A 21,487-nucleotide genomic window follows, 5' to 3' on the forward strand; every position below is an offset into this window, starting at 1 on the left:
GCAATTAACTCTTTTATTTATATCATTCAATGTAGATTCTCTGTAAAGCTTGCTTTTGCTATTTTTTGTACCTATATGTTCTTAATTAAAACTTTCTTAAACTATTCCATTTCTTTGCGATATGTATTCCTAGATTGCGTCTCTACCTGAAAATATTTGAAGCAGATGCAAAAAAGTACTGCATATAGACACATGTATATGTACAAATTTTGTGGCTTTTCTGGCTTGGTACACACAGATGTGTTATTGCATCGACTACCAGCGTCAGGCTACAGACATGACATATTTACCATGCGTAGCATACCTCTGACCTGAACGTGGGCCTGGCGCCGATCGAAAAATACGGGAGTGTAACATTGCGTATTCTGTGCCGTAAAGCATTGAACAGCATGTGTTCAGTCAACTTTCAAAACTGGCCATGGACTGCTGATAAATGCTACGGGACATGCATATGGTAGCAACTTTGCTGTGTAATGTACAGTGCAACATAAGAACAGAACATGGGGTGTATACGTATAAACAGATCATGTCATGTTAATTAAGTTGCAACGCATATGCTGTACATTATTATGACGGTTGATGTAACGTCAGCATAAAAACAGCACATACACCGTGGTATACAGAAGATTTGACGTCATAACAGAGTACATAACATGTGTGCGTTAACCTTGTTGCCGCTCAATGCACCGCACTACTTCACCATGGGGCACGTGCACAACGGAGTGGTACAGCACATGTTGCGGCAACAAGGTTAGCGCCCACATGTTACGTACTTTTGCGGGATTTTTTCTTACAGTGTACGCGCGAAGGCGCGGCGCTGCTACCGATCGACAACCTTAGAGTCGACTCCAGGATAAGGAACATGTCCCTTCTCATTCAGGAGCCAGGGGTACACCACAGGGCGCGGTGCTTTCCCCTTTTATTCAATCTGGCTATGATGCACCTACCGACCCAGCTGGGCGCTGCCGCCCGTGTGCAGCATGCGCGTACGCCGATGACATCACCGTGTCGGCCAAACAGGGTTCCCTCCGAGACGTTGGGGCCAACGTGCAGGAGCCGGCAAACATAGTACCGTGATGCTCGCTTCTGCGGCCTCCAATGCGCCACCCAGAAGTCTGAATGTGTGGACACACGCCCTTCACCAAGATGCACAGCCAGAATTTCATTTTCTCTTGAGACAGGTCCTGCCCCGGAAAATATCGAAGTCCGGGTACTGGGTATCTTTATACATCAAGACAAAAGCTCAGGAACGACATTGGCCAAACTCCGTCAGGTGGGGGAATAGGTGGGCCGCTTGGTACGCCGTGTTTCTAACAATCGCTGGGGTTACGATGTAAGGGCCGCTTGCGGCTGGCACATTCATTTGTAACCAGTCGAATTATAGAATCGACTCCGTACCTCCAACCTGCGGAAGCAAGACGAGGATGCGCTAGAAGCCATCCTGCGCAAAATTATGAAGCAGGCTCTGGACCTCACCGCGAACACCTCCAACAAGCGCTTCCTGGGGCTGAACATGGTGAACACATTTCCGAAGCTCCGGTAGCCGCGTGACCAACCGATACACACATTTTTCGAAAACATTGTCGGGTCGCCGCCTCCTTGGCCGACTACACATCCAGCACACCGCTCTCATGGAAGAGCGCGTACACGTTCCATCCCAGTAGAAATGCGCCCTCTATATGCACTCTCTTCCCACGAACATGAACCGTGAGGACCGGAATGGCTCGCGCCAGGCGCGGGTGGATGCCCTGGCCCGCCACTATCGCTCGAAACCAGGCGTATTCTACGTGGGAGCCACACGTCCCCACCATGGGGAATGGTACACGGCCACAGTCGTCCACCAATCAAAACAGTGACTGGCCTTACTTTCCGAGCACGTGACATAACCTACGCGGATGAGGTGGCCAGGGCATTGGCTGCGTCTGATCTCAGTTCAAAAACAATTATTCCGAATCGCGACGGGCCTGTCGGAACGTCGAGCAGGGCTGGGTACCATACCTAGCCTACCGCCTCCTTCAAAACAGCGTCTACACCGGGGTACCCCGCTAACCGGCGTATCGTTTGGGCTACTGCTCGCATGGGCCTTGAGGAAAATTACGCAGCTGACTCCGCCTGCCGCGCGCTCTCTGGCTGGACATTTCCCTCCGACCCCGACGATCATGAACTCAACTTCACTCTAGCTTACTCCTTCAAAGACATGATTTTATTATATAGATCTGGCCACTGTCTTTGTCCCCGCCCATGTAAAGGTCTCTCAAAGGTGGAGGAGCGGCTTCTGCTACGCCTGCATACTAATACTTTCCTGTGCCCAGCAGCTCTCAAACACTTCGACCCTTCTCTTTCGGGCAGCTGTTCGCACTGCGCGGGAATTCTTCGGACATCTACCACATGGTGTGGGACTGCCCCTCTAACCGTGCTATCCCCCGTCACCTCAATACAACCCGGGAGAACTGGCAGGCGACCCTGCTCGGCTGCTCTGACCTGCAGGCCCAACGGGCCTTGGTCAGGCGAGACCGGGCGGCGGCCGACGGCACTGTGGTCCCGAACTAGGAACCTCCACTTAGTACTCGTAAGCGCTGGCCCCTTTGGGTCAGCTCATGCATAAGCTTCTTAATCTATACATAAATGTTTTCTACCACCACCACTGCTGTAGACCCTGTCGACACGGCCTAGCACGTGACCACCGCTTGCCGACTTACTCCTAGGTGCAATGGCGCTGCTCCCGTCATGTACTCGGTTAAAGATGGCGTGACGCCACTCACTGTCACGTAAACGCCGCGATTAGGCTCTTTGGCGAGACAAAAGCCGATCACGTGACGAAATTTTGGTTGACCTTGACGTGAACTCCACGTCTGTGGCCTAACCTTTACTTGACTTTGAGATGACCTTGGCTCTTGACCGCTGACCTGTTTATATGATTGACCATTGACCATCCATCGGTTATAAAAACTTATACACGAAGGTTTGACTCTGACTGAGCGCTGAAGGTCCTCGGCAACGCACGTCGATCTCAGACCGGGACCTGTAGAAAGGAAGCTAAAAAGCACGTCATCTAGTTCTGAAGCAGAAACACGTGCAGCCGTGGTAAAAAAAGACCTCAACCAAAAAAGACGGCCAAATAATTGCACTGACAACAATGGACGGCGGGCAATGCGCGTACTTTGTGGCACTTGCTTGCTGAGTCATTGGACCTTGCTATTTTCGGTGTGCTATGTGCAGAAATGAGGAGTATGCAATGATATTTTGTAACGTATGCACAAAACCGTAGGGACTACAGGTTACCCCCCGCAAACGAGTCAGAGACACGATAACCGTCTGGTTCCCGCAGTTACTTATGTAAAACCTAAAAAAACATCACCACCCGTTATGCTTCAAACGGAGCCCCAGTGCTTTCCTCATTTCTGTGCCAAAAAAGCGGCCTTTCATTTTCAGGTTCTTCGTTTGCTTTTAGGAGTCATTTTACTTTTCCATTTTACTTTTCCGCATGCTACCTTTCATATATCTATATTTTTTTCGAATTTCCTACAATTATTGCTTTTCGTACTATATCCTGGACAAATGCCGTCGTTGTGTGTTTCACGTTGAAGCAAGTGCGACTGCAAGACGGCCCTTGATCTCACACACACGGCTATGGTGGACGCGTGATTACGGAAGTCTTCAATGTAGTGGGAAGAATATTACTGGCCCGGGCGTCATTCTTTTAATTTCTTTTCTTTTGACTTTACCTCTAAACCTATTGACCATCTTTATTGTTTAACAATCTGCTGCAGAGGAAAAGGTAGCTGTGAGGGCTATAGACAGTGAAACCTGTGACCACGTGAGCGAAATTTCAACTTGACGGTTTTAGTTCGGAAGAATACAGACCTAAACAATTATCGTTTTTAGGAAGACGCATGGTAGTCATCTCCGCAGCTAGCCGGTAACATCTTGACTTTGTCTTTAGCTCCTCAGGCATTGCTAGAGAATACAGCCCACACACTCACGAATACATACGCATGAATACAGGTTCCGGTAAAGCAAGCGGTGGGATGTACTTATTGAAACCCTTCTTCCTTCTACGTCAACCCCGTAGAGTGGTCAAACGTCATTTCCTTCAAGGATGCTGTTCCCAAGACGCCTGCCGCGTGGGAATGGCACTCTTTCGAGGAAAAAAGAAACAACAGCGAAGAGTGTAGACCAACGTTCCCAGAAGTATGCTTTAATAGTGGCTCCGTTTTCCCACTCCTAAACTACCCGGCCCCGGAAAAGTTCTCAGAAGTCGCCCAGGACGGCTCCGGGCCTTTGTCTTCAGTGCGAGTTTTTCATGACCAGGCTGCCAGGAGGCAGCACGTGGACGGTGCCCGGCGGCTGCCTTCCCAGTAGCATCCCCGCAGCGTCGTCAGGAGCCATCAGGAGCCGAGTCTTGTCCTGGTAGCTGCCCTTCTTGCTACGCAGGCTGTAACCCACCCCTTATGTAATACCCCCAATCCTGGGGGTCTTTAAGGTAATAAAGTGAAGTGAAGCATTGAAGTTGCCGAGGAAAGTGCTATCGCGTTAGCTTGCGTTGGCATGGAAGCGATGTTTGTCAGCAGTGACAGCAAATCTGCCATACAAAATTTTAGCAAGGGAAGGATCTCACCTTTAGTGCCCAGAATCCTAGGCCAGAGAAAGTTGGATAGGAAAATTTAAATAATTTCGACTCCGCCCACGAGCAGGCCTGAGATCTCTACCGCCGAGCCGCTACATGGCCCATCGATGACCGACGGAGCAGGGAGCGCATGGTAAAATATGGGGAGATCATGCACCATTATAGATTGGAGCGTAGACTGGTACCGCCACCAGACCCGGTATTAGACAACAGACAAGCAGCCACGTGGAGGCGACTGCAAACTTATACGCATCAGAAACCGGTTATGGTGAACCAGATGTTCCCTGAGGCCAGCAGTGATAAATGTAATCTTTGTGGCCCGAGAGGGACCCTCCACATCATAATCCGGTAATGCGCGTACTCTCCCAGGGGGACAAACAATATAGACAGTAGAGACACCTGGGAGATCTTGCTGCGCCGCTGGGACCCTGAGCTTCTACTCCGGCTTGACCAACTGGCTGAAGAGGCTGCTGGGAACCAAGACCCTCCAGCCTGCATCTAAGGCGACAGCACCCGCCCCCTGACTTGCGTGTCGGGTGTTGGGTAGATCAGCTTATCCGTTGGAGATAAAAGTTTATTCTCTATCTATCTCCCACGTAAATTTAGTTCCGCATTTAGTCCTCATAGTCCCTTCCTGCCTCTCCGGCCGCTGCTTTCCTTTCCTATCCTCCCCGGTAGCTGCTTTCGGTGGCATCGCGCACACCTTACCCTCCCTAAGCAGCCACCGTGTCTCTTCCGGCCGCATTGTTCGCATCGGCCGGCACACCCAGCATGGCACGGTCGCAGGGAAGTGAAGTGGAGGCCCCTTACGTGTCGCGACAGTCCACGCCGCTGCCGCCAGCCGTCGACTGTGTGGGAAGGGGAGTACGAAGTGTTGCGGTACGAACCCCGAACTCACGCTGTCAGCCTCCCGCGACGAAGGGAGCGAGAGACACTGGGGTTGTAAATCATCGTTGAGGCAGCTGAGAAAAAATTAAATCAATACGTTGGAAACTAAGGGCGCGTATGGTCCCGTGGTTATTTGAGACACGGTGTGCTCTTTGCAACCTCAGTAAGACGCTTACGAATTGAAAATAAATCTGGAATTATATGTTTTCGAATCAAGCAAAAAGTGTACAAAAGAAAAAATGCCCATTAATGATCTCCAAGGGGTCAAATTAATCCGGAGCCCTCGAAGACGTAACTCTCTTTTCCTTTCTTCTTTCACTTCCTCCTTTGCCCGATCCCTTACGGCGCGGCTTGGGTGTCCACCGAGGTACGTGAGACAGTTACTGCGCTATTTCCTTTCCTTCTAACCAATGTTTAATTTTCGAAAATTGGCCATTGCTATACCATAAGTAACGGGCCATCGGTCAGACCAGTTCTAAACCTGCAAACCTCTCAAAGCAGACGAAAACCCACTGTGATAGGACCAGATGGGCGCCAGTTGATTCACTCTACACTGTAAGAAATGTGTGTGAAAGGACAAGCATTTTAACGTAAATTTTCTGTTGTTATACAGAGAATATCTCTTTTGCGCCCTTAACAAAAACACGTTCACGGAAAAGAAAGTAATTTTCTGTTTTTGGAGCCGCAACACCCCCATTTCACCTAACGTTGGTGACGTGAGCACCGCCGTTGCACAAAAAGAAGTTTGGTTTGGTTTATGGGGTTTAACGTCCCAAAGCGACTAAGGCTATGAGAGACGCCGTAGTGGAGGGCTCCGGAAATTTCGACCACCTGGGGTTCTTTAACCTGCACTCACATCGCACAGTACACGGGCCTCTAGAATTTCTCCTCCAAAGAAATTCAACCGCCGCGGCCGGGATCGAAGCCGCGTCTTTCGGGTAAGCAGCCGAGCACCATAACCACTGAGCCACCGCGGCGGCCCCCCAAAAAAAGTGATCCGAAAAACCTTTGCCGCGTTTCATCAATCACGTTACATATTTTAAGGGTCAAAAAGTTTCTACGCGCATTATTAGCGCGCAGAATGAGAAGCAGTCCTATTTTCTGCGGTCCTGCATTCTTCAACTGACGGCATGGACGTGATGCGCGCTTAGCTAGGGTAATACCGGCGTGCTGTGTCCGTGATTTTCACCGATCAGACCGTTCGCACACAAGCTGAGTGGTGCACATTTTTACCGGCATGAACGATAGGCTTTTTGTCGTCTTTTGGGAGTATCGTTGCGGGCTTGTACTGCTATTGAAACGGGCAGTGAAGATAAATCGCCGGGGGACCTTAGAAAATCTTGAGTAGACGGATAGCTTTAGTTGCCACTACAGATCTCAAGACTAGCGGTCTCCCCTGCTAGTTTTGAGCGTCCCAATGCACTTGCAAAGAATCAAGAGCAATCCTGCGTTTGCGTGGAGAGCGAATGCTATTATTTCGAATAGCGTGCCCACCACAGCCGCTTTAGCGCCGATGCGTCACTGCTGCTTTACTCTGTCTCACAAAAGGTGCACAGCGCGCGGAGGAAAGAGGAGCACAAGCGAGAAACACGGAAAAGTGCTATAGTTTGCAGGAATACGATGTGTGCACAAATTCTGCTTTGTCTGCCGATGGGCACACCTGAAAGGACCGAGTGAGTGAGCGCGGGAAATTTTAGGCCAGGGAAGTATGCGATTGGTTAGCGGAGGAGTACGTCAAAGAGCGCGGGATTTTCAAATTCGTTTCTCGTCTAAGAAAGGGTCATAAGTGTACATTGGAGCTTTTTAATTTTATTGACGTTTATTCATGCAGGTGCAAGAAATATAGTAATTATGTTTATTTTGTAAGATTTAACACTGATTTTATTTTTGGGCCGAAATAGTGTTGCACGGGTCAACGCAGTCTGAAAAGTTTCTACACGGGCGTTTCAAGTGCTGAACTTGCGCTGCCACAGGGAAGTTTATGAATGGCACTGATGTCATTCGAGTCGACATTCGAAATTTTCGAGCGCCTTCTATACGCGAGCTCAGTCTGGATCCTCCAATGGCAATCGCCATCGCTTCGGCCAGCCCCAGTCCCAGTCGGAGTCTCATTCCATGCTAAAATCGAAATTAACGTCAAAAATAAGGTTGAATGAGAAAGAGCCTGCACCTGTGGAGCGTCAACAGGCTTAAACCAATCAAAAATAAAAGAATAGGGCCCATGTGGACAAAACTGGAATTTGGTGGAAAAAGCCAATTTGAAAAATAAAAAACGGGCACGGTAACAATAGTGTCCTAAGGGCTAAGCGAGCACAGAGGGTGAAAATAGCCCTGGTGAGCACTTTTATTGTGAAGAATAATGATAATGTTGCAGTGATGGTGCCAAAAAGGGCAAAAAAATAATATACACATATATATACATATATACATTAAAAAAAACTAATACATAAATGAATAAATACATAAAGAAAGGAAATAAGGAAAAAAAGAAGAAAAAACAAATCAATGTTAAAAAACATAAATAAATAAATAAATACATAAAAAATGAAATAAGGAGAAAAAAAAGTGCTACGAGGAAGCAATGAGGGAGGTGATGTGAACGAAAAAAGAAAGAGAAGAAATAAGATGGATGCTTCCCAGGCTGTGTAGGACGGACAGTGTCATGATCCTGAAAAGAGGCGAAAGAGAAAAAAGAGAGGAAACAGAAAACAGAGGAGGAAATAGACAAAGGAAGCACAACGTGAAAAGATGATGAGGCTAATGAAAAGATTAAATGTGCAGGAGGGCTGATGTGTGGATGCAGAAATGGTTCCAAAGAAAATAAGAAAATAATGATGAAATGATTATCGAAAGAGCGAAACATGCATTGTACTCAATCAGTGGTGGGGCGGACACAGAGTATCCACCTTGTTTGGCCAGAGAGGCCCCACCCACTGAATGAATATTATGAGTGATGGGATGATGGTGTACAATTAGGGAGCAAGGAATTGACTGTGGATACTATGCGTAAAAGTAATGCGCAATGACGAGGATTGTCCAGCCGCTGGCGCCAGTGGGCGGTTGAAGTGTGTCCCGGTGTAGGTGTAGGAAGCTGTGTTGTTATGTGTTGTGTTAGTGGTCAATCTGTAATGTAATGATGGACATCTCCGTTTGGGTGGCCGCACGGACATGCGGGTGTATTTGTAAAGCCGAATCTGTGAAAGTATGCAGGGAATCGTCCGTGGGCTGTGAGTAGCGTAATGAGTGGTTTTGAAGGAGGGAAAGTGTTAGGTAAATTTAGTGTGTCTGGTACCCATGTAAATATTCCCGTTCCCTCGTGGTTATTGCGCCACCACGTGGCCCAGTGGACCCGAGCCATGCGGCGAAATGATGTGCGTATTGTTGCTTTGAAGATGTAAGAAGTCCGTATTCTGGGTGAATTATGTGCGCGGGAGGCAACAATGTCTGCTAGCTCGTTACCCCAGAGGCCGGCGTGTGCAGGGACGTGACACAGATATTTTTCTGGCTGTGTTAATGGAGTGTAAAAGTTGTTTGATTTCGTGTATTGTGGTGTCTGTAGTGAGGAGTGAAGAAAGAGCGGTGAGGAGTGCAAGTGAATCTGTGTAGATATGTATGGGTGTCGATCCGGGTAAATATTGGGCATGGTGTAGGGCCTCCCTGAAAGCTATAAGCTCCGCACCGTAAGCGGACGTAGGGAGCTCCACCCGGAAACGGCCAACAGATGAAATATGGTGTGATGGAGTGAAGATGACGAATGCGGCGCCTGCAGCCGTGGGTGTGTATGAGCCATCCGTGTAGACGTGGAATCATCGAAGCTGAAAAGATAAAGAGGTCAGGATGCTCGTGTGTAAGAACACCTTCCATTCTCCTCTCAGATAAAGAGCTTGTTTTTCTGAGGAATTGATACTGTTCGCAGATGTGATTACTGTTTTCTGGCGTATAAATGTGATGCATCAGGAGAATAAAATCTGTTGGAAGTTAGCGCTCGTGTTGTTCGTCTCTTGTGTCCTCGTCTTTTGCTGCGCTACAGTATATTGGAACTATGTACCAACAAGCCCAAAAAGCCACGCTGCTGCTAGACGTGGAACACTGGAGACGACGCCGCCGCCTCCGGTGATGTGTGTCGTGGTGTGATTTCTGTGCATAACCTTGAAACCAGCGAATCCTTGAAACATAGTGTGCAGTGGCGCGGTGGTGAATTAGTCCATGTGCGCAAGCTGGGAAAATCGAATGTAGCTGTGCTGACTTTCGAGGGACGCAGCGTTCCGCGTTAAGTCCATTATAATGCAGAACTGACTCCCGTCAAGGAGTATAAAAAAACGGTGCCAGCGTGCTACCATTGCGGCACACTGGGGCACCGGGTGGACAACTGTCCCACCCCGGTCAAGGAAAGATGCGGCCTTTGTGGTCAAAACGTGGGGCTTGGTACTGAGGGGATAGCCCCCCACGTCTGCAATCCTATGTGCTTAATCTGCGGGGGCCCGCACCTCACCAGCTCTCGCGAATGCACCGCCAAATTCATCAAGCTGCCGCAGCCAGGGCCCAGGACGCCATCCAAGGGAGCCAATTCCGGCGCTACACGGGGAGGGCGGCAGCAAAACAACCAGAAGACGCCACGACGTGGCGAGATGCCTCCCCCTTGCACGACAGCAACAGTAAAGCCACCACCCGGAGCAGCGGAGTTCCCAGCTCTCAGCGCTTCACCTGGCGGCGCCGCCTGCAACCAACCCAAGGTAGGCAGCTGGGCGAGGGTCGCCTCCTCTCCTTCCCCTCCTCCCTCCTCCCCCACCAGCACCGCCGAGACGCAGGAACTCAAGCGCGAGCTCGCCCTCTTGCGAGCTCAAAACGAAAAACTAGCCAGCGAGCTTAACTCGCTCAAAGCCAAATTCCCTACTCCGCCCGCGTCGAGCGACGAGGAAGAAAATATCACAGACAGGGAGATTCCTACTAATGTGGAGAGTCGCGCCGCGGCCCTGGAGAGCCGGGTGACCGTAATTGAAACACAATTGGCTGACCTCCCCAAAATTATCCACGATACCATTGCGCGTCAGGTGGAGAGTGTCATCGCACAGGTGACACAAGCCGTAACTCACATTATCCAGAAATGGATAAAAGACAATCCGGGCGTCCTTAAACGCGTAGGGCCCATCAGGGACGCTAACCGCCCCTCCAAATTCAACAGAGTTATTCCCGATGAGTTTGACTTCTCGGAAGACTCCTCCACGTCTGCGCCGGGCACTAGCGGACTGGGGAGTCTTATCAACGTAACCCCACCCTCTGCCTCCGACCATGGCACCCAACCCTAAGTCGCGAGCAAGAGCAACTCAGCCGCTTACAATAACGCAGTGGAACTGCCGAGGTCTCAAGAACCGCACGAAGCGGACTCATCTCCGCCTCTGTCTTGAGACCTTTGAGTTTCTCGTCGCCGTGGTTGCCCTTCAGGAACCCGGCGCCGGTACCAAACTCACAAACTACACTACATTTCAACACAACCCGCAGACATGTATACTTGTTCACAAGCAGTATACTGCGCAGGAGGTCACGCTCCCCACAACACCGCCTTTCCCTTACACGATGGTGTCCGTGTGCTACACCTAAAGCGGTCTGACCCACCTGTACACATTCTAAACATTTACTGCCCACCTAAACTTAAGAACGTCACGTTCAATGAAATTTTCACCCAAGCAATGCAGGTGGCGGGAAGGGATCCCCTTCTGATCGTCGGCGACTTCAACGCCCCGAGCAGGCTATGGGGGTACCCCCGGGAGGACAGACGTGGGCGGAAGCTTGCGGAACTTCTTCCCACACTTGGACTTACTTTACACACTGATCCCGCCAACCCAACACGTGTCGGCAATTCGATTCAACGAGATACTTGCCCGGACCTCACATTTACACGCAACATACGCCATGCCGACTGGCTGAATACAGAGGACACTCTGGGTAGTGATCACTGTATAATCAACACCACCATTTACATGCGTCCCCTGAAACGCCCACTAACACAAGCTCGTGTACCGCACTGGACTACTTTCCGCACATCTCTACCTATCGTAGATCTCCTCCAGTCGGGATACGACGCATGGTCCAAATCGCTCACGTCTACACTCACGCAACACGAAAAGCAGATACAGCTCACAGAAACACAAACGGACGTGGACAACCACTTGCTCTACCTTTGGGAGGCCCGCCGCAGCCTCACCAAACGATGGAAGAAACAGAAACATAACAGACGCCTAAAGAAACGCATCCTCGAACTCACACAACAAGCAGCGGAATATGCTACTCAGCTAGCCGACACTAACTGGGTGGACCGGTGCAACGCGGCTGTGCGCCAGATGTCTGGCCGCAACACGTGGCGCCTATTCCGCACTCTCATCGATCCAATACAAACACGCACGGAAACCCAACGCCACTTACATAGGGCATTGCACAACTTTACAGGAACGACAACACAGCTAGCGCACACGCTCAGGGATCGATACCTTTGCACCACTAAGAACCCCCGGCAGGCGACGTATTCGTATGCAGGCGAAGAGAACACGGAGCTGGACAAGCCGTTCCAGCTCCACGACCTCCGGGCGGCCCTAAGCAAGATGAAGCGGGGCACTGCACCTGGGCGCGACAAGGTTACGGTCAAGCTTTTGGCCAACCTTCCCGACGCAGCCTACGCCGCGCTCCTCAAATACATCAATAGCATTTGGGACGGAGAGACTCCTCTCCCTCTCGATTGGAAATCGGCTCTCGTGACCTTCATTCCGAAGGCCGGCAAACCTATGGATGTGGAGAACCTTCGCCCCATCTCTCTGACGTCTTGTGTCGGCAAGCTGATGGCGACGATGGTGCGCGACAGACTCTCCGATTATCTCGAAAGACAGCACATTTTCGCGGACACCATGTTCGGTTTTCGTCCTCACAAGTCAGCACAGGATATACTTCTGCAGCTCCACCACGACATTTTAGATCCTGTCGAATGTCCCCACAACGACAAGGTGGTCCTGGCCTTGGATCTTAAAGGCGCATTCGACTACGACAAACATGAAGTAATCCTGGACCACCTCAGTAACACCAACTGTGGCCACAAAACTTTCCATTACATAAGTCAATTTCTTACAGACCGTCAAGCCTATATACGCATACAAGATGCGGAACACGGGCCATACACCATCGGCTGGAGGGGAACACCTCAAGGCGCGGTCCTGTCTCCCCTGCTCTTCAATTTGGCAATGCTTCGCCTTCCCTCCAAATTGTCTTCTCTGCCCGGGATACATCACGCTCTTTATGCGGATGACATTACAATCTGGGCCACGCAAGGCAACCTGGGCCACATGGAGTCTTGCCTGCAAGCAGCGGCGACCCTAGTCGACGACTACGCGGCCTACTGCGGACTCCAGTGCGCCCCAGCTAAATCAGAATTTGTGCACTTACGTCCCTCCCCTCGGGACACAACTCCGCTTCGCATCACTCTCCCCTCGGGACCGATCCGGGAGGCTAAGGAGATCCGCGTCCTTGGCCTCTTCATACACCACCAGCGCAGAGTCGGCACCACCATAGCCAAACTTCGCACGGTGGGCGACCAGGTGGGCCGAATGGTCCGCCGGGTCTCCAACAAGCGGGGCGGATTACGAAGCAAGGATGCACTGCGGCTTGCCCATGCTTTCGTAACGAGTAGAATCCTCTACTCAACTCCCTACTTGCACCTGCGCAAACACGATGATGACCAACTGGAGGTCATCCTGCGGAAAGTCATAAAGCGGGCTCTCGATCTTCCGGTCACCACGTCCAACCAGAGGCTTCTGGCCTTGGGCGTGGTGAACACATTTCGGGAGCTTCGAGAGGCCCACTTAGTCAACCAATACACGCGTCTTGCACAGACCACGTCCGGTCGCCGCCTCTTGGACCGGCTACACATCAAACACGACTACCACATTGAGGAAAGGGAGAGAGTGCCAGAACCCTGGAGACGCGCCCTCCGGGTCCGACCCCTTCCCCGCAACATGTCCAAAGAAGACCATAGCGGTCGTCGCCAGGCGCGCGCGGACGCGTTAGCGCGATACTATGGTAACCAAGAACATGTGTATTACGTAGACGTTGCCGGCCCACACCACGGGGGGTGGTACACGGCCGCAGTCGTACACAACACAAACACAGTTAACGGGCTCACTTTCAAAGCCTACAGCGCAACACACGCGGAGGAGATTGCCATTGCTCTGGCTCTCACGAATCCCAAGTCAAAACACATCATCACCGACTCGCGAGGGGCCTGTCGGAACTACGAGTTGGGCTGGGCTCCCCCGCTTGCCTGGCGCATACTGGAATATAGCTGTCGATCTGAAGATCCAACTCCACGCAACCTGATTTAGGCCCCCGGTCACCAGGGACTCCAGGGAAACGAACAGGCCGATCAGGCCGCCCGCGCACTCTCTCCCCGGGCTATCTCCCTGTCCTTGGAAGGGTACTCCCAATCAGACAATCTGGCCATTACATTCAAACAAATCACCGATTACTACAAGGAGGAGCACCGGCGCTACCCGGCCCCTTGTAAGGGTCTGGATCGCGCTGACGAGCGCCTCCTCATCAAAATTCTCACTAATACTGTACTGTGCCCGGCGGTGCTTAAACATTTCAATACATCGTTTGATGGCACGTGCCAGTTCTGTGGGGAGGTGTCTGACACCTTCCACATGGTTTGGGCGTGTCAATCTAACCCATCTATCCCCCCCAACCCCAACCCCACCAGAGAGGACTGGGAGGCGGCCCTGCTCGGCTGTCAAGACCTGAAGAGCCAAAAGGCCTTGGTTCAACGGACGCGGGCGGCGTTGCTTGCCAATGGGGCCCCGGAATAGGGGCTCCACCTAGTACTGTGAGGGGAAAGGGCCAATAGGGTCCTACCCCAATCACCTTTCTGTAAAAATTTAATTGCTTATAAATGTTTTTCACCACCACCACCTCCGCCGCCGCCACGTCCAAACGGACGTACCCAAACGAAAGCACCTCCGACGGATGCTGGAGCGCATCATCAAACGGCCGCGTCACATCGAACGCACTGAAGAAATTTTGTCCGAATGTTGTATCTAATCGTATCACGAAGAGCCTAAACTCCGCGTTCAACCTTTCGAGGTCGAACTGGAGCGGGGCCACGTGCAATAGAATCTGCAGAGCTCTAGTGCTAGTGGTGGAGTAGGCACCCGCCAACGCTATTAGCGGGGCCCGCAGCGCAGACACCAGCCGGGCTCGAAGACCCGAGTGGGGACACTCAGTCCACCAAACGGGGAAAGCATAGGAGAGGAATGGCAAAACAACCTGCTGGTAGAGTTCTGTGAGCTGGGCCGGTGCCGGTGCGCCACTAAACCGCAGGAAGGTCCCGAGGCGCGCGGCAAGCAGTTCGGCACGCTCCCTGAGGTGGTCGCCGTGTGCCAAAAACGAGAGGGTGCGGTCGAAGAAGACGCCCAGTATCCTGACGGCAGGCCTGAATTTCAGAACCGTGCCGCCAAGACGAACGGTGGGAGGAGTGCGCCCCATGCTTCCCCTGGGAGGGGAGACAAGGAGGCAAACCGTCTTCTCCGCACTAATGGCAACCCTCGCCGCTCGCGCCCACGTCGCCACCCGGCCGAGTGCATCCTCCGCCAAGTCCTGTAGGACCCTCCTGGACGGACCAGGCACAAGGACGACAACGTCGTCCGCGTACGCCTGTAGCGACACACCCTCTGGCATCGGCTGCTCGAGTAATCCACGCACCACGATGTTCCTAAGCAGGGGCGACAGCGGAGAACCCTGTGGACTGCCCAGGGTGGGACGCGCAACGGCGTCGCCCGCTCTGCAGCGGTACACCACCTCGCGATCGGATAGGAAAGACCGCAGCAGCGCACAGAGATTTCTCGGGCATCCCCAACGGCCTAGTGAAGCCAGGACCAGGGGGTGCCAAACGCTGTCGAAAGCCCCACGAAAATCGATTGAAACGAGCAGTGCGTGGAGGCCGTCTGCCCTGTACCCTCTAATTTTGGTGACCAGAGCGTGAAGTGCATTCACCGCTCCTCGCTGTTTAGTAAATCCGAGTTGGTTGGTGTGAAGCAGGTTCTCTCGTGCAAGGAAGTGATATAATCGACCGTAGAGCAAGCGCTCCAGCACTTTGCCCAGCGTCGAGTTCATGACGATGGGACGGTATGAGTGAGGCAAATCGGGTGGTCTACCGGGCTTGGGGAGAAAGACTATTCTCCCCCGTCGCCAGACCGTTGGAAAATGACCAAATTTAAGTGGCTCATTAAATATGATTCTAATGAAGTGAGGATGCGTGTCCCAGAGAGCCCAAACAACCCTGACCATTAATCCGTCTAGCCCCGACGCCGCGCCCTGGCGCAACCGGCCCACGGCCTGAGTTATCTCACCAACGGAGAACGGCGGGTCATCGGGCCCCCCAAGTCAGATGCCGACGCAGCCGCCCGTATGTGTGTGTGATCGTTGTCATCTTGTGATGTGTCGTCTGTTGCTGTTTGTGTGTCAAGTATTAGTTGGGCTCTTTCGTTTGTTGATGATGTTAGTTCACCGTCGGGCCTACGAATGGGGGGCAGCACGACTGGTGAACGTAGTTTGGAAAAGGCAGATTGAAATGATCGACCGTATATTGTGGATCTTAGTGATTGTCCTGCTATGTTTCAAATGTTTGCGTCGCGGGCGGCTGCAATGTTGTTTCGATATGTTCTTAGTGGGTTGTAGTATTGTGTGGAGAAATACTTTCGGAGTGTGGGATCTGTAGTGCGTTGGTATCGGCGACGCATTGCCCTCACTATAGAGCGCTTGGTAGTCTACTCTGGCGTCCACCATTCTGTTGTGTCAGATGATGTACGTGGAGCTGGACGTGTAGAGGAGTGTTTATGTCTGAGGCGCTCGTATATCATGTAGAATTTGGTTACGACGTGTTCTAATGAGGATGACGAAGCGAGGTCCGCACCGACCACTGCTGTGAAAAATGATGAAGAAGCTAGCGGATTTAGAACTCGTGATGTACCGCGGTGCGTGAGGCGCCTCTCCTGGCTCGACGAAGCCGCGGAACCGAAGTGAACAATGATGTATTTGTGTTCCGAAAATGTAAGTGTATCGGACACCTCCCACAGGGTCACCACCAACGCCAAAGGCGGCGACACCAGTGTGACGTCTATCCAGCTGCTCGTGTATGGCGTGGTGTATGTCGGAGGGTACGCAGAGTCATTCAAAATTATGAGGCCGGAAGCCATAGCGAAGCGCTGGAGCTCCCCCCCTCCCCCCCGCGCGTCGCACAGCTCCGGCCCCCAAACGGCGTGCTTGGCATGAAAGTCTCCCGCCACCACCGCGGGGATCCCCTCCTTTAGTATAAGTGCGTGTCTAATGTCGTCTAAAGTGGGGTTCATGGGAAAGTGTGGCGGCGCGTATGCGGTGACAAGAAAAAATGAAGCAGTGGCCGACGTGCAGACCAACGCAACAACGCGTGAGGTAACCAAGATCGGAAAAAGATCAAAAACTGGATGACGAGCAATGATGGCGCATCGTGGTTTCGAGGTGGCGTGATAAATGTACCATTCTGGAGGTATCCCCTGCACTCTGTCCTGCCTTGTGTATGGATCTGTAACGAGTGCGAACGTGTGGTTGTTTTTACTGCGAGTGTCCACTAATGCCGGGGTCGCGTTCCTACTGTGATCGAGGTTTGCTTGTATAAATGAAAATTTAGGAGTAGTGACCATGTCTGTGTAGGGAAGCCGATCGTGCGAGTGATGACAAGATTTCTGTAGTGGGGCGAGTATTGGAAGCGACCCCTGTGAGCAGTAACGTGTGAAAAAGTGTGTTGTGGTTTGGGCCAGGAGAGGTGAGTGCAGGGGATAACCGATCCAGCGAGAGGCGAATTATGTGGGATGTATGAGGTATGGGTGGTGCGTGTGATTTGTGTGGCATGTGCAGCACGTGTTGTGTGTGTGTTGTTTGTGTGACACATGTGACACATGAAACGCATGAAACGCATGTGACGTGTGCGGCGTATTGGGGGAGCCGGGTTGGAAAGAATAAAGAGTCGGTAGGGTTAGTTTGGAAAAGAAAATGAAGGAAAGAATAGACTTGATCGGGTGACAGGTGATGATTGAATTTAGCGAAAAAAATGGCTGAGGCTTAGCTAAGGTTAAGCCTAGTCAGATGCGAAGCATATTAGTGGCTAGGCTTGGTAATACATGGCTTTCTTTGGTTGAATACTTGGTCAATTTAATGCAACCACTAGAAGTCTTCGTCGTGGGGCAAGACAACGGCATGACTACAGCGGAACGCCGACAAACCCCGAGACGCGCGTTGGGTGAACGCCTGGATTGCCACGGAAGCCGCGTCTGCCTTCCCGGTGGAGCGAGCATTTCACCTATACCGAGTGTGAACGCGCGTTCGAAGTGCGCGGGAATGGCGCTCGAGGACATTCCGGCGTCTGTGCGATGGCATCGTTCTCCCTCTCCCAGCGCGTGACGGCGATCTGTCGTGACGTCATGTGTCACGTGGTATGGCACGTGGTGTGACGTCACTGTACCACGTGGTCTGCACGGCGTGCAACCACAGGGACGGCGCGAGGTGGACCCCGTCTTCCTCTGTCGTGACGTCATGTGTCACGTTGTATGTCACGTGGTGTGACGTCACTGTACCACGTGGTCTGCACGGCGTGCAATCAGAGCGACAGCGCGTGGCGGACCCCCGTCTTCCTCTGTCGTGACTTCATGTGTCACGTGGTGTGACGTCACTGTACCACGTGGTCTGCACGGCGTGCAACCACAGCGACGGCGCGAGGTGGACCCCCGCCTTCCTCTGTCGTGAGGTCATGTGTCACGTGGTATGTCACGTGGTGTGGCGTCACTGTACCACGTGGTGTGCACGGCGCGTAATCACGGCGAAGGGCTGTAGTGTACCTCTAGTAATATGCTTCGCATAAAAGAAAGAAGAGGTCGAATCATGGAAGAGAGGGTAAGGAGGAAGGTGTGTAGCGGGACTGCGCCATGCCGACGTCAGAAAACGAGGCACGGCACAGTACAGAAAAGTAACAGTCAGAAGCGAAAGTCCGGCTCCCCCCAGGAGCGCCCAAAAGGTGACGCTCGCCTGTGCGTTCAGATTCCTCGTTCCGGTCTGTTTGTGCGAACCGAAGCTCCTCATTGTAGCCGTTACGGTGATGTGGCGCCATCTAAGTTGTTCTCCAGAGACTACAGTTTCGGTTTCTGCGTAGAGAGCAATTTTCCCACGACGCGCGAATTTTTGAAACGCCCTTGAAGCGGAGGGTACGGCGCGGACGCTCCGTGCACGGCGTCGGGCGCGCAGACGGCGCGCGCTCGGAAAAACCTTGCTGCGCGGAATTCTACTGCGTTGACTGCAATTATTATCAATGCTAGGAGTAGTAGAGTCTCTGGTGACGATGTTGCATTGTCGGATTTTGGTTCAGACGCTGTAACTGCGCAAACCGATCCCGGAACGTTGGCCTGATAGCTTCGCTTTCTTTTTCCTGTCCGCTTGTGCGGGCGCATCTGGTTTGTTGTTCAGACGGTTAGTTCCATTTTCGGCCTAGTTCGTAATTTCCCCGCCAGTCGTGCATTTTTGAAGTGCCCTTGGAGCATAGGCTTATTGCGACATAATACGCGGTGAGGATGGCGTCGCGTCGAGGTCGGGCGCTTCGCGCGCTGGGAAGAGTCCCGCTGCACGTGATTCTCCAGCCTCTGCAGCTGATTTTCAAGATCCTCCGAGCAGCAGTGACTCGGATGAAGATGTTGTAACGTCGAATTTCGATTCTGCAGCTACATCGCAGCTATACTTATCGCATACTATGTATCGCAATATCACACCTATACTTGTTGTGTTTTATATTTTTTTTTTAATTTTTGACGTAAATTAAATAAGTTTTGATTTGTATTTTTTAAACCACGCTTACCAAGCTTTCGTTTGGCGCATAACATTACACTTCCAATTTTTTTTTTGTTGGACTGTAAAAATCATATAACGGGCACTCTCAAACGAGCCTTTTCAAGAGGCATGAAGAAAAAAAATTCTAGCTCAAAAACTATTCAAGTTATAATTTTCAAACTTTAATGCCATGTTTTAGAAAGAATTTGAATTGTTTTGTATATTCTAGAATATTTTTAGTACAAGTGTTTGGAAAGTTATTGTCATATAAACACAAAACTTTTCTTCTTTTTTACTTTTTGTTGTGTTTACTGATTTTTTTTCACAGCATTTCAAGCAGAATAAGTGTTAAAATAAATTTCATTATAAAGCGCATTCTATCTGAATTATTGTTATGCATTTTATTTAATTTTATCTATCACACTTTTTCTAAAAAAAAAATTTGTCTGATACATGTGAAAAATGGTCGTTTTTCCCGTGGTAAGGAAAGAGTTAAGCGGCGCCATCGCTTCGGCCAGCCCGTGGAAGAGGTCAAGGGAGGAGTAACTTTATGAAAAATGGTCAAATTACACAGATTAAAATACAAATTAAAAAGGAGGGGGGGGGTGGAATCCTAGGCTAGGAGGCGCAAGCCACCGCCCGATACGAAGGGTTAAGCCCCTACCATCCATCCATCCGCCCGCCCACAACCTTGCCGCGTGCGTCTCCTTGGGCTCTGTGGCTGTTGAATAAGATATCTGCTGCTTGCGTTTTTCTGGTGCTTCTTTAGCAAATATTTCGTGTACTCGCTAAATGGGCGCCTCGAGATAACAGTACACCATTCAGCGTTCACTACGCGAGCTCGAACTTTCCGCAGCCCTGCGCCGATCACGACGACTGCGCACCTTAGTACCTCGTACTATGCTACTGAAAACATAGCCATTTACAAACAGTTTGCTCACTTGCTTGAGATAATACGCAAGCTGCGATCTACTTATGTCAAATAATCCCCTCTGACCTAGTAGTGTGACATTTGAGGAGGCTGGCAGGTGCAAGGTTAATCCCTACCGGTCAGCCGGATTAACTGCAGTACTAGTACAGTCTCTCGACACCACTCTATGGAGGGCCTGTTCTGCTCTTGAGAGGCTTTTACACTTTGTTCTGGTGCTATATTTGACTAAAATGTTGCAATGTTTATGTATTGTAGACAATCTAGCACGTGTACATGCCCCTTCTGATTTTTGGGCCTTTAGATGTGGTTGGCACTTATTTGTGTACAATCCAAAGCATTTCACCGCGCATTGTTGGGAAAAATAAGAGTATGAACAAGCACAAAAATGACTTACTTATGCTTATGCTCTGCTGCATGCTAATTTGAAGTTGAAGCTTTGACATGGTGCTACTTTAGTAGAGAATTCTTATGCGCATTTAACTCCCTCTTATGCCAGGAATCTGCCAGTGATGACGACATCGACATGCCATGTTCTTCTTTCATCATTGCAAAAGGTATAATTCCCTGTGGTACCGCACTCGAGCGAGCATTCCTGATTTAATACTTGTTTTGTGCAGGAGGCAGCTTCCTTATTGCAAAGAGCTTCACCATATGCATCGACACCCTTCAAGTGATCCACGCAGCCAACCCATGCCAGGCTTCAATGTCATGTTTTGGTGTACTTTGCTTGCAATGTTGTGTACCCCAAGGAAACAAGCCTCTGCTTGGAGTTCACACAGCGGTAAGTACTGATCTCAGTTGTTAACTGAGTTGTGATAACCTTTCGTATTTAGGTTTCGGCACTTCTCACATACGCGGTGATGATCAAAGTTATAGGTATATACCACTTTATCATAAGACGTTTTTATGAAAATGCCAACAAAATGCAAAATCAATTTTTAAAAAGTAAGAAAATGTTTGCTGAACTAATCAGCTATGGAATGAAATTTTTCTGCTGCTGCTGCTGCTCGGTTAATGCAGCTGGTAAAATAGCGCTCTGAAAAAATCTGTAGAAAGGAAAGACAGATAAAACTATTTTTTGTGGAGTTGAGCTTCAACCACTTCTTCACAGATTATGGCTGTACTACATGCATTGCATGGCGCCCAGTCACTAATAT

The 21,487-nt window shown here is 50.8% G+C and overlaps 1 protein-coding gene across 1 annotated transcript in view; it reads right to left on the reverse strand.

The window, feature by feature from the left end:
- Positions 1-21,487, reverse strand: part of LOC149361422 (uncharacterized) — a 442,275-nt gene that overhangs the window by 213,077 nt on the left and 207,711 nt on the right. The window lies entirely within an intron of this gene.

The sequence above is a fragment of the Amblyomma mixtum genome, chromosome 2 (genome assembly GCF_055824585.1).
Source record: "Amblyomma mixtum isolate Tamu chromosome 2, ASM5582458v1, whole genome shotgun sequence".
Taxonomy (NCBI): domain Eukaryota; kingdom Metazoa; phylum Arthropoda; class Arachnida; order Ixodida; family Ixodidae; genus Amblyomma; species Amblyomma mixtum.